A 13,549-nucleotide genomic window follows, 5' to 3' on the forward strand; every position below is an offset into this window, starting at 1 on the left:
TATTCCTTCACACCCCCAGCCATGAATAGATGGTTGTTGTTGCTCTGCAGCCTCGTCAGCAATCAGTAGTGTCTGTTTTGGTGGGTTTGTGTGTTTACTTATTTTTGTTTTAGCCCCTCTAATGGTTTTGTTGTAGTGTCTCATCGTTGCTTGATGATGCAGCTTACAATGACAGAGGACACTTCTTACCAGCTGGCTTCCCATCTGCATATCTGCACAGATGAGGAGTCAGTACAGACCTTCACCCATATTTTTAAAATATTCTTTTTGTGCATGTCCTTTCTGCTGAGGTTTAAGAGTTGTGCTATATTTTGCATACAACTCTTTCATCTGGTGTATGTATTGTAATTTTTTCTTAATTCTGTAACTTGTTTTTATTTTATTGACACTGTCTATTTCAGAGCCAGTCTTTAATTTTAATAAAGTTCAACTTTATAACTTTTACTTCCATGGGTTGTACTATGGGTTCTCAGTCTGAGTCTCACTGCCAAACTCAATGCCACCTAGATTTTCATCATGGATTCTTACAGGCTTTCATTTGACCTCTAAGTTAGTAATCAATTCTGAGCGAATTTTACAAAAGTTGTAAGGTGTGTGACTAGATTCACTTTTTTTAATATAAATATCCAGCTGTTCCAGTAACACTTGCTGAAAACACTAAACTTTCTCCTGAATTGCCTTTGTCCTTCTTTCAAATATCAATTGACTGTGTTTGCATGGATCTATTTCTTTTTTTAATTTATGTTTTATTGGTGTTCAATTTGCCAACATATAGAATAACACCCAGTGCTCATCCCGTCAAGTGCCCCCCTCAGCGCCCATCACCCAGTCATCCCCACCCCCCGTCCACCTCCCTTTTTACCACCCCTTGTTCGTTTCCCAGAGTTAGGAGTCTCTCATGTTCTGTCTTCCTTTCTGATATTTCCCACTTATTTTTTCTCCTTTCCCCTTCCCTTTATTCCCTTTCACTATTTTTTATATTCCCCAGATGAATGAGAACATACAATGTTTGTCCTTCTCCGACTGACTTATTTCACTCAGCATAATACCCTCCAGTTCCATCCACGTCGAAGCAAATGGTGGGTATTTGTCATTTCTTTTTTTTTTTTTTTTTAATTTTTATTTATTTATGATAGTCACAGAGAGAGAGAGAGGCAGAGACACAGTCAGAGGGAGAAGCAGGCTCCATGCACCGGGAGCCCGACGTGGGATTCGATCCCGGGTCTCCAGGATCGCGCCCTGGGCCAAAGGCAGGCGCCAAACCGCTGCGCCACCCAGGGATCCCGTATTTGTCATTTCTAATGGCTGAGTAATATTCCATTGTATACATAAACCACATCTTCTTTATCCATCATCTTTTGATGGACACCGAGGCTCCTTCCACAGTGTGGCTATTGTGGACATTGCTGCTAGAAACATCGGGGTGCAGGTGTCCCGGCGTTTCATTGCATCTGTATCTTTGGGGTAAATCCCCAGCAGTGCAATTGCTGGGTCGTAGGGCAGGTCTATTTTTAACTCTTTGAGGAACCTCCACACGGTTTTCCAGAGTGGCTGCACCAGTTCACATTCCCACCAACAGTGTAAGAGGGTTCCCTTTTCTCCGCATCCTCTCCAACGTTTGTGGTTTCCTGCCTTGTTAATGTTCCCCATTCTCACTGGTGTGAGGAGGTATCTCATTGTGGTTTTGATTTGTATTTCCCTGATGGTAAGTGATGCGGAGCATTTTCTCATGTGCATGTTGGCCATGTCTATGTCTTCCTCTGTGAGACTTCTCTTCATGTCTTTTGCAAATGACGTATCAGATAAAGGGCTAGTTTCCAAGATCTATAAAGAACTTATGAAACTCAACACCAAAGAAACAAACAATCCAATCATGAAATGGGCAAAAGACATGAAGAGAAATCTCACAGAGGAAGACATAGACATGGCTATCAATTTCTTAAGTTGTATTTTTCACTGTCATTTAAGTAAAGGAAAAAAAGGAAAAGAAAATGTATTGCTCTTGGGATCTCTTTGTTGACCCATGTGATTAGAAATTCATCATTTAATTTCCAAATATTCAGATAATTTTCAGTTATCTTTCTGTTACCGATTTCTAGTTTCATCCCATTGTAGTCTCAGAGTATACCTTGCCTTATTTCTGTATAACACCTGTGTTGAGGTGTGTTTTATGACTCAGATGTGGTCTGTTCAGAGGGAGGTACCATGTGAGCTTGAGAAGAATGTGCATTCTACTCTTATTGGATGGAGTAGTCCAGAAACCTCTATCAGATCAGGCTGGTGGTCCCCTTCAGGCCGACCGCATTCTTAGAAATGTTCAACCTGTTTGATCTATCCACACCAGCAGGGATTTTGAATTATCCCCTGTATCAGAGGATCTATCTACTTCTCATTGTGGTTCTGAGTTTTTGTGCCACGTTTCTAACACTCTGTGCAGTAAGGATGGAGTGTCTTCTTGGAGAATTTATCTTTTTATCACTATGCAGGGCTCTCTCTAACTCTGGTCATTTGCCATGTTCTAAGGGAAGAGGCAATGTTCTACTATCTTATGGTAAATCTCAGACTTTGGGTGTCCCCAACCCTGGGCCATGACCATCATCCATCAGGTGAGATAGGGAGGCTGGAGGGGGCAGGAGGCATGAGTGGGAGATAATCTCTGGTTGGGTCTTTTCCTGGAGGGTAGTCCTTTGTCAAAGAACATTCTGGGCATATTTCATCATAGTTACTTTACATCTCCCCATGCCAGATCCAGAGAATATTTTTTTTCTAGGTTTTTCACCATTTGGACCTGGCGCAGTTCATGAAAGTGTGGGGACCCCCAAAATGTGGCCTTCTCACCATCACAAGGCTTTACAGACTCCAGCAATTTGTCAAAATTAACGTTTATGTGCCAGTATGCAGGTCTGGTATTCAGGTAAGCAGATTTGGGTGTAGGCCTCTTGTTCACCTGTCTTTCCAGATTTCAGGGTGGATTCACTGTGTGGTCCAAATTATTTGACTGGATTAACAAAGTCATGGATTTGTGGTTTGCTGAGCTTCTGATTGTGTGAGACTACAGATGAGGACTTCTAAGCCCTTTGTGTGCCAGAGCTGAAGCCTCATTAGTAACTTGGTGACACTTGGTTTCTTGCTCATCCTCACAGGTTGTGGTGCTATAACAGAGAGCTTCATTAACCATTTTGCCCCAAATCATCATTCTCCATTTGTGGCTTAGAGATCGCTATCTTCACATCAGAGAGACTAGGGTTTTGAATCAGTTAGAAGCCAAGGTAAACATGCCATGAAAAGAAAACAATAAAAAAATCATCTTTCTCAATCATTTCCTAAAATTAGATATTGCTAAAATATCTGAATCTAAAATGAAAATAAAATGCATGGTTTGCTTGTATTTAAGTGGAATGAAATCTTCCTCATAGTACTCAATGTTTTCTTTTCTTTTTTTTTTTTTTTTTTAGTACTCAATGTTTTCAACACTGAAACCACATTTTAACTGCTCTTCACTGAATAAATCCTAAAACCACTTTTTAAAAATTGATTATTTTTCCGTAATCAGTATAACATAACAACAGACACACACAAAAAAAACATGTACAGGGAAGAAAGAAATCTGAAAAAAAAAAAAAAAAAAGGATTAGAATTTCTTTTCCCACCGTTTGGATTTTTCAAATTGAAGAAGACAACAAGTAGCAGAGGAAAAAAATACTATCAGTGATAAGACAATTGAAAAACCCAGTAGAATCACACATGAAGAAACTCAAACTATGTTGTATGTATAAGACTGGAAGTTAAGTCTACATTCAGATGCTATCTGAGGACATGCTCATAAACATATTTTGCGGTGTCTTACATCTTACCAGGAGACCTTGTAAGATCACAGAGGACAAACTCACACAGGGAAAATACTGAATGGCACACATTAGAATGATGAAGTATGAGAATCATAGAACCTAGCTGGGAAGGTAAAACCTGTTCAATCCAAAGATACATTTCTTTGTATTTCCTCCCTTGATTTTCAGTTTCTAGATAGACAAAGTAAAAAGTCACAGCTACATAGTTTTTAAACATGCTTGTAATTTTTAAAAATGATTTTACTTATTTGCACGACAGAGTGCAGAGGGAGAGAGAGAGAAGTAGAGAGCATGCACACATGAGCAGAGAGGGCAGGCAGGGGGAGGGAGAAGTAGACTCCCCAGAGCAGGGAGCCCCATGTGGAGCAAATGCACTTGAAATTTTAACATGCATGATTCTGTCATTAAATAAGCATCAAACAAGGAAAACTCAGTTTTCAGTAGGAAAACAAGGGGACTTGGGGCAGTGCATGAATTAAAGCAGCATCTTTGGACAATGGTTAAATATTAAACTGTTTAGTAAAATAAGAACATGTGGGTTTCCCATAGCCCAGCAATTCCACTTCTATTTTTTTAAAGATTTTATTTATTTATTTATTCATGGGAGACACAGAGAGAGAGAGGCAGAGTCACAGGCAGAGGGAGAAGCAGGCTCCATGCAGGGAGCCCAACGTGGGACTCGATCCCGAGACTCCAGGACCACGCCCTGGGCTGAAGGCAGGCACCAAACCGCTGAGCCATCCAGGGATCCCCGCAACTCCACTTCTAGTAGGGACATGTGCAAGAGAAAGGCACGTACACCTGCATCAGAAGACATGTAAGACATGGCAATTGAAGGCTATTTTAAGAGCCCAGTCTTGAATTGACACTAATGTCTTGAGACGCTTGTAGGATGCATGCACAATAGGACAGCACTAAGTCCTATAAGTCAAGGTCAATTCCATGTGGGGGTAATTCAGAGGAGATTCAGATGCAGAAAATTCAGTGAAAGGAACCAGACATAGAATAGCACATCCTAAAAAAAAAAAAAAAAAAAAAGAATAGCACATTAGCACATCCTGTACTGCTCAAGTGAAACGGAGTTTGAAAATAGGCAGAGCCACACACCAGCAGAAGACCTCAGGATGCAGGCAGTGCTGAGTGCATAGCTGGTGACGTGCGCATTTCTCCGTGACCAGTCTGTTGATCTACTGTACTTTTAGGGTTATTTGCTGACTATCTTGTTTTACTTTCAGTACATGGATTTCCCTTCACAACAAATAAAAAGTTTTGTCATTATTTTTAAGGAAACTAGTTAAATACGTAACAGGGAAGGTAGTGTGTACTAGGCACAGCATCATGGATGGTGGAATGCAGAATCTTGCAAGGCCTGTGTGGGTCCCGGGCCTAAGTATGCTGCCAGAGAATAGGCTCAAAACTAGGGAGACATTTCAAACCTTACAGCCCTGCTTATGCACAAAGAAGGGAAAGGAGATTGGTTTCTACAAAATGTGATAAAATGCTCCAATAGTCATTTATCAGCTTGTGTTTAAAATCATGTCTGTAGTAACATGAATGTGAGGTCAATAAATGAAGAGGGATGTGATGTCTATAATAACATCAAGTGGTAAAACTGACCTACCAAAGTTACACTTTCACCTGCATGTTGGAACACTATCACTCAACTAAAAAATATAAATAGTGGGGATCCCTGGGTGGCGGGATCCCTGGGTGGTGCAGCGGTTTGGCGCCTGCCTTTGGCCCAGGGCATGATCCTGGAAACCTGGGATTGAATCCCATGTCGGGCTCCTGGTGCATGGAGCCTGCTTCTCCCTCTGCCTATGTCTCTGCCTCTCTCTCTCTCTCTCTCTCTCTCTCTCTCTGTGTGACTATCATAAATAAATTAATTAATTAAAACCTTTAAAAATATATATATAAATAGCAAAGAAAAGTCTCTATATTTTGTTATTATCTCTGTCCTGATTTCTTCTTCAGATGAGTTGGAATGTCTCTCAAGATTGTGAGCAATGTAGAACTCATACAGCAATTTGGCAGTGTGGCAGGATACAAAATCAATGCCCAGAAGTCAGTGGCAATTCTATACACTAACAATGAGACTGAAGAAAGAGAAATTAAGGAGTCAGTCCCATTGACAATTGCACCCAAAAGCATGAGATACCTAGGAATACACCTAACCAGAGAGGTAAAGGATCTATACCCTAAAAACTACATAACACTTCTGAAAGAAATTGAGGAAGACACAAAGACACAAAAATATTCCATGCTCATGGATTGGAAGAATTAATATTGGGAAAATGTCAATGTGACCCAGGCCAATTTACATGTTTAATGCAATCCCTATCAAAATACCATGGACTCTCTTCAGAGAGTTGGAACAAATCATCTTAAGATTTGTGTGGAATCAGAAAAGACCCCGAATAGCCAGGGGAATATTAAAAAAAAAAAAAAAACCATAGCTGGGGGCATCACAATGCCAGATTTCAGGTTGTACTACAAAGCTGTGGTCATCAAGACAGTGTGGTACTGGCACAAAAAAAGACACATAGATCAATGGAACAGAATGGAGAATCCAGAAGTGGACCCTCAACTCTATGGGCAACTAATATTTGACAAAGGAGGAAAGACCATCCACTGGAAAAAAGTCTCTTCAATAAATGGTGCTGGGAAAATTGGACATCCACATGCAGAAGAATGAAACTGGACCATTCTCTTACACCATCCACAAAGATAAACTCAAAATGGATGAAAGATCTTAATGTGAGACAAGATTCCATCAAAATCCTAGAGGAGAACACAGGCAATGCCCTTTTTGAACTTGGCCACAGTAACTTCTTGCAAGATACATCCATAGAGGCAAGAGAAACAAAAGCAAAAATGAACTATTGGGACTTCATCAAGATAAGAAGCTTTTGCACAGCAAAGGATACAGTCAACAAAACTAAAAGACAACCTACAGAATGGGAGAAGATATTTGCAAATGACGTATCAGATAAAGGGCTAGTTTCCAAGATCTATAAAGAACTTCTTAAACTCAACACCAAAGAAACAAACAATCCAATCATGAAATGGGCAAAAGACATGAACAGAAATCTCACAGAGGAAGACATAGACATGGCCAACAAGCACATGAGGAAATGCTCCATATTACTCGCCATCAGGGAAATACAAATCAAAACCACAATAAGATACCACCTCACACCAGTGAGAATGGGGAAAATTAACAAAGCAGGAAACCACAAATGTTGGAGAGGATGTGGAGAAAGGGGAACCCTCCTGCACTGTTGGTGGGAATGTGAACTGGTGCAGCCACTCTGGAAAACTGTGTGGAGGTTCCTCAAAGAGTTAAAAATAGATCTGCCCTACCACCCAGCAATTGCACTGTTGGGGATTTACCCCAAAGATACAGATGCAATGAAGCACCAGGACACCTGCACCCCAATGTTTATAGCAGCAATGTCCACAATAGCCAAACTGTGGAAGGAGCCTCGGTGTCCATCGAAAGATGAATGGATAAAGAAGATGTAGTCTATGTATACAATGGAATATTCCTCAGCCATTAGAAACGACAAATACCCACCATTTGCTTCAACATGGATGGAACTGGAGGGTATTATGCTGAGTGAAATCAGTCGGAGAAGGACAAACATTATATGGTCTCATTCATTTGGGGAATATAGAAAATAGTGAAAGGGAATAAAGGGGAAAGGAGGAAAAATGAGTGGGAAATATCAGAAAGGGAGACAGAACATGAAAGACTCCTAACTCTGGGAAACGAACTAGGGGTGGTAGAAAGGGAGGTGGGCGGGGGGTGGGGGTGACTGGGTGACAGGCACTGAGGGGGGCACTTGACCGGATGAGCTCTGGGTGTTATTCTATATGTTAGCAAATTGAACACCAATGAAAAATAAATTTATAAATAATAAATAAATAAATAAATATTTAAAAAATTTAATTTTCCAGAACTTTCAATGTCTTAAAAAATAAATACGAACTCATCAAGTGGAAAAATATAGTGAAAGGGAATAAAGGGGAAAGGAGGAAAAATGAGTGGGAAATATCAGAAAGGTAGACAAAACATGAGAGACTCCTAACCCTGGGAAACGATCAAGGGGTGGAAGAAAGGGAGGAAGGCAGGGGGTGGGGGTGAATGGGTGACAGGCACTGAGGGGCACTTGATGGGATGAGCACTGGGTGTTATGCTATATGTTGGCAAATTGAACTCCAATAAAAAGAAATTAAAAAAAAAAGAAGGTTGATCAGGCAGTAACAACCCAAGAGAAGCAATATTGCAATTATTATTATTTGTTAGAGGACGGGCACCTGGGTGCCCCAGTTGGTGAAGGGTCTGCTCAGGTGGTGATCTCAGGGTTCTGGAATCAAGTCCAGCATTGGGCTCCCTGCACAGCGGGGAATCTGCTTTTCCCTCTCTTCTGACACTTCTCCTGGCTTGTGTGCTCTCTCTGTCTCATAAATAAATTTTAAATTTTTAAAAAATATTTGTTAAAGGAAAGAAATCCCAGCATTATTTGTTGAAGGAAAGGAAGGAAAGCATCGAACTGGAATTCAAGAAAAGGAGGTTGTATTTTATCAGTCACCTGGAGCAAGTTCACTTCCACCCCTCTGTAAATCACTTACCCATAAGATGAGGGACTTAGATTATGATCACTAAGGATTTTATTTTAATATCTTTTTCGTTTTTGTTTTGCCTTAGTGAAAAAAGGCAGTAAGAAATTATCACATTTCTTGGGAAACACTGTTTCAAATTAGTCTAAGAATCAGGAAACTGAGCTACTGTCACCCCTGGGTGGGGGGGGGGTCTTTGAAAAAATTGAAACTAAGAGTTGGGGCCATCATAAGCATTTTCTGAACAACTGCTGTTAAAGTGACAGTCCCTACGACTGCAATTTAGAATTGTCCCCCTACGGGACTTATTTCCTTTTCTCAGCCATAACCTCCTCTGCTCTACTTTCTCCCATTCTGCAACTCAGCAACATGCAAGCTGAGCTTCAGGGAAACTGCAACAGCCAGAAAGCCCGGGGCTGACCGCAGAATCAGGGCTAAGTGCGGACTCTTTCATTTATTAATTCATGGGTTGAGTCAACAAGCGTTGGGAGAGCGCCCACTGCCGCCGCACACTGGGTGGGGAACCAGAGAAAAATATCGGTCTCTGCTTCCTGGAGCTTAGTCCAGGGCTGCGCGTGCCCGAGCTCAGGTGGCCCGCTGGACCAAGGACGCAGAGGTCACCTGCGACCGCGGGCCGCCCCTCACCGCTCACACCCGATGGCACCTGCAGCGTCCGCGTAGTCCAAGACCCCGGGCTGGGCCGCCGGTCCTGCTTCTGTGGGGAGCCACGGCGAGCGTCGCCCCTTCCCCGGGGCGTGCCGGCGTAGTGCGGCTGGGGAGGTCCCGGCGGTCTAAGAGCCGCTCCGGGGGCAGGGCCTGCGCCCGGCAGCCCGCCCCGCAGTCCCCGCCCCGCGGCAGCCGTCGCCATGGAGATACGCAGGGCATCCTGGGAACGTTGCCTTTCCAGCGCGTGGACTCGGCCCCCACAGCGCCGCCTGCGGGCAGGAGGAGCAGATTGCTCTGGCGGCATCTGGCGGGTGCGTGCACCCTTCAACAGCATCGGGACCTCCCTCTCCTGCTCTCTGGACTGGGAAAACTGGAATTGCACCAGACTCCACAGCTCTGACGCTTTCTCGTTTGAGGGCTACCCAAGGTTAGATCTAGAGTTGATGAGCATATAAGTCAGGGAATTGAATCTTGTGTAACATTCCCTTTCCTACTGCAATTTTTGCTGCCCCGATTGCATCTCTTCAAAATGAAATTGTGAGTCATCGCACAGCTGTTCACTACTGCATCCACCCCTCCCCCACTCACCGGGTCACCAAGCTGGTCTCTATTGCTTCGGCATTTTGGGAAAGGTTTGGCCTGCCTTGGGCAACAGAAAGGGCTCCTTGAGGAACATCTTACCTAACTTGTCACAGACTTTGGAAGTTAGGCATATTCTAGTTTCTCCTAGAAGCCTTCTACTGTGACATTCACCAATTCAGCCACATAAATTTCCATTTCTAGGTTTTGCCTATGCCTCTAAGATAAAGACTTTTGTAAAAACAAAACACTTCCTCTTCTCCTTAAAATACTAACATTTCAAACTGTCTCCCTTCTCTCATAAATTTTGGCCATTTGCTGTGCAAATTTCTGTTCAAATTTCCACACCAGTCAGAAAGGTCCAGATTGCCTTGAGATACTCATAAAGACTTACCAAGTGTGCTCAATGTCAGACATCCTACTAGGTGCTTCTGGCAGTAATGTAGTCCCAACTGGTCAATTTTGCAAGGATTCAGGTGACCCCTATTTTCATATTTTTCCTCTAATTTCCCCTATTCTAGCTTAGCTAATGAAAAAGCCATCAGATGTGAACTGTCCATTCTACAACCAGGTCAATATTTGTAGCAGCAGCCCTCTCCTCCTGTCCTCTAGTTACTTGGGAAAAGGCCAACTCCTCCACTTGTTTGGCTTCGTCTCTCTGCTACATCTTCACTGTCCTCCTTTTTGTGAGTCCTTCCCTATTAGCAGGCAGATTTGCTCTAGTATCAGTAACAGTGACTTTACTGGCTACTGTCAGCTTCTCTGCTCCACTTTATTTTTTTTAATTTATTTATTCATAGACACAGAGTAGCAGAGACACAGGCAGAGGGAAAAGCAGGCTCCATGCAGGGAGCCCGATGTGGGACTAGATCCCAGGCGTCCATGATCACACCCCAAGCTGCAGGCGGAGCCAAACCACTGTGCCACCGGGGCTGCCCTCTGCTCCACTTTAAACTTCTGGAAAGAGTTCTCTGTATAGCCTGTGTCCAATTCCCTATTCACACTGTGCACCAGCCAACCAAGATCTGCCTTTCTGCTCAAACACAAAGGAAAAGTGTTCTCTAAGTCATTATCTATCTCTATCCTGCCAAACCTTCTGGCCTTTTCTTAGCACCTGACTTCTCAGCAGCACTCATCTCTGTTGTTCTGCTTCTTGCAGTATTCTCCTCGCTTGGCTGTTGGGGCACCACTCCTTCGTACCGTCCCTCCTGTCTCATACTTCCTTCCTTTTTGTTCCCTTTCCCTACGTCTCCAAATATGTTGACCCTGAAATTGCTAGGGTTACTGAGGACGTGGTTCTCCGTTCTCTACCCTCGGTGATCTCACAGCCAGGGAAGTTAAATATTTAATGCTGATGACCAAGTTTCTCTCTCCAGTCCAGACGATTGCTCTGAGCTCTAGACAAACAAATCTGTTAAGCAACTCCACTTGCATCTTTGCCTTTGCCTTTGAATAAAGAAAACTGTAGGAAGGTTTTGAATAGGAAAATGACATGATCTGACTTTTCTTTTTAAAAATATTTTATTTATTTATTTGAGAGAGAGAATGAGCAGAAGCAGGCTCCCCACTGAGCAGGGAGCGTGATGTGGGGCCCAACCCTGGAACTCCAGGATCATGACCTGAAGGCAGATGCTTAACAGACTGAGCCACCCAGGCACCCCTGACTTTTTTTTTAAAAAGGATCAATCTGACTGCTCTTCAGAGAACGGACCATGGCAGGTAAGGGGAGGAACCGGAAGATCAGTGAGGGTACTGATATAATCAGGCAAGATATACATCTATGTATATATCTTGAGAGAGAGAGAGTATGTGCTGGAGTGCAGGGTGGGGCAGAAGGAGAGAGAATCCTAAGCAGACTCCATTGCCCGGTATAGAGCCTGATCCAAGGCTTGATCTCACAACCGTGAGATATGACCTGAGTGAGATCAAGAGAATGATGCTTAACCAACTGAGCCACCCAGACACCCCTTAATTAGAGATTTTAAATTTTAGCTTTTATTTCCTGAATTATCCATGATCTGTCTGGGATATTTTTGTTACTATTATTTATCTTGATCTCTCTCTTTCTCATATAAGTTTTTTTTTTTTTTCCAAGTGTTTGATAATCCTTGCAGGTTCATACTTAAGAATGCAGCAGTGGAGAATTTAATCAAGGTCTTTGTGCATACAGGTGGGGCTTGTGTGACAGTTTCCTCTGGGGTGATTGGTTGTTTGGGAGTCCTCTAAGTGCCAGGAGGAGGAGGGCTTTTCTCCCAGACAACATCTACAATAATTATTTCTAGATGGTTTGTTCAATTTTCCTTGTTTTCTCGTGCAAGGTAAATACCAGCTGCTAGGCCTTCCTCGTGCTGGAAGTGGACAGTAGTGGAAGGAGGGCCTGACTCGTCGCTGACAGACTTTCAGTCAATTGCCCTGGTCTTGGGCATCCATCCTGCCCAGCTCCTGCACGGCTCCTGCACCTGTTCAACGAGTCACGCCGCTCAGTCCCGTCTGCTTCTTCCTGCTTGTGGTGCTCTGCTTCCCTTCGTTAGATACCATTCTGCCAATAACTTCCTCAAATCTGTTTAAATTTCTTGTCCACTGATGATTTCCTCTGAATCCTCTTCATGGTTGTGGATTTATAGCCTTAAAAAATTCCTTTATTGTAATATTAATGGGATATCCAGGGATGGAAGACAATGTGAGCATACAATGTGAGTTCTTGAGTCAAGACAGTGACTGAGCTTTTGTGAACAGGATATTTTTCTTATTTGTAATAGATATTTGGGTGAGTCCCTTGGATGATCCAGGTATATGATGATAGAGTGTGTTCCATAATGTCAAGTTAATGGCTCAGCAGAGACCATTGCCTTCTTGACCCTAATGGGAATTTAAAAAAAAAAAAATTATGATCTCCATTGTTGAGTCAGCCAGATATATTATTCTTTTGGAGGTGATAGGATTATTTTTTGGATACTTCTGGGCATCATTCCTTATTCTTGAAATTCAAGGATTTCTGCAAGATATCTCAGCAGGATTTCTCTTTTTAGTATTTTGGGCAGGATAGAAAAGGAAGTTTGTGGACCTGTGGACCTGTGTTTATAATGCCTTCTTTTCCAGGAGTCACTCTGTTCCTTACGTACCACCCCTACCTGTTTTTCATGTTGAGTGTGAACAGGCTAGGGTATGTGGCACTTCTCCACTTCCTCCAAAACACTGTCAGTTTTTAGCATTTAACACCCTGGATCTTTTACCATCTCTGAGATCCTGCAGTTGTACCAGGCAATACATAAGAATAATGAACTAGAAGCTCTGGCCTCCAGTCTCCCTTGAAACCCCTGCTGGGTTAATGATCACATCTTGTCCACCACACCCACCTGCAACATGGCCACCATCCCTTTCTTGTGTTGAGCCCAACTCCACACTTTGTGAGGCTGGCTGTCCCATGAACGCCACAGATGTCCCTGTGGCTCTGAGCGACCAAAAACCTGTCTAAATGATATCATCCCTTGATGTTATCTGTCACCTTTGTGAGTGTCCCACCACTTAGGAAAAAGGGTGCTCTAAAACCAAGTAAGGATTTACTGTGCCTTACAGGTCCATTCTCTTTGTCCCCTAACACTGAAGACCCCACTTCCTTGGATTCTCATTCTTTTTTTAACGATTTTATTTATTTATTGACGAGAGATACACAGAGGCAGAGATATAGGCAGAAGGAGAGGCAGGCTCTCTGCACGGAGCCCAATGTGGGACTTGATCCCAGGACCCCAGGATCATGACCCAAGCCAAAGGCAGACACTCAACTACTGAGCCACTCAGGTGCCCTGAATTCTCATTCTTCTTAACAGACAAAA

Source organism: Canis lupus, chromosome 16, assembly GCF_003254725.2.
Source record: "Canis lupus dingo isolate Sandy chromosome 16, ASM325472v2, whole genome shotgun sequence".
Lineage (NCBI taxonomy): Eukaryota > Metazoa > Chordata > Mammalia > Carnivora > Canidae > Canis > Canis lupus.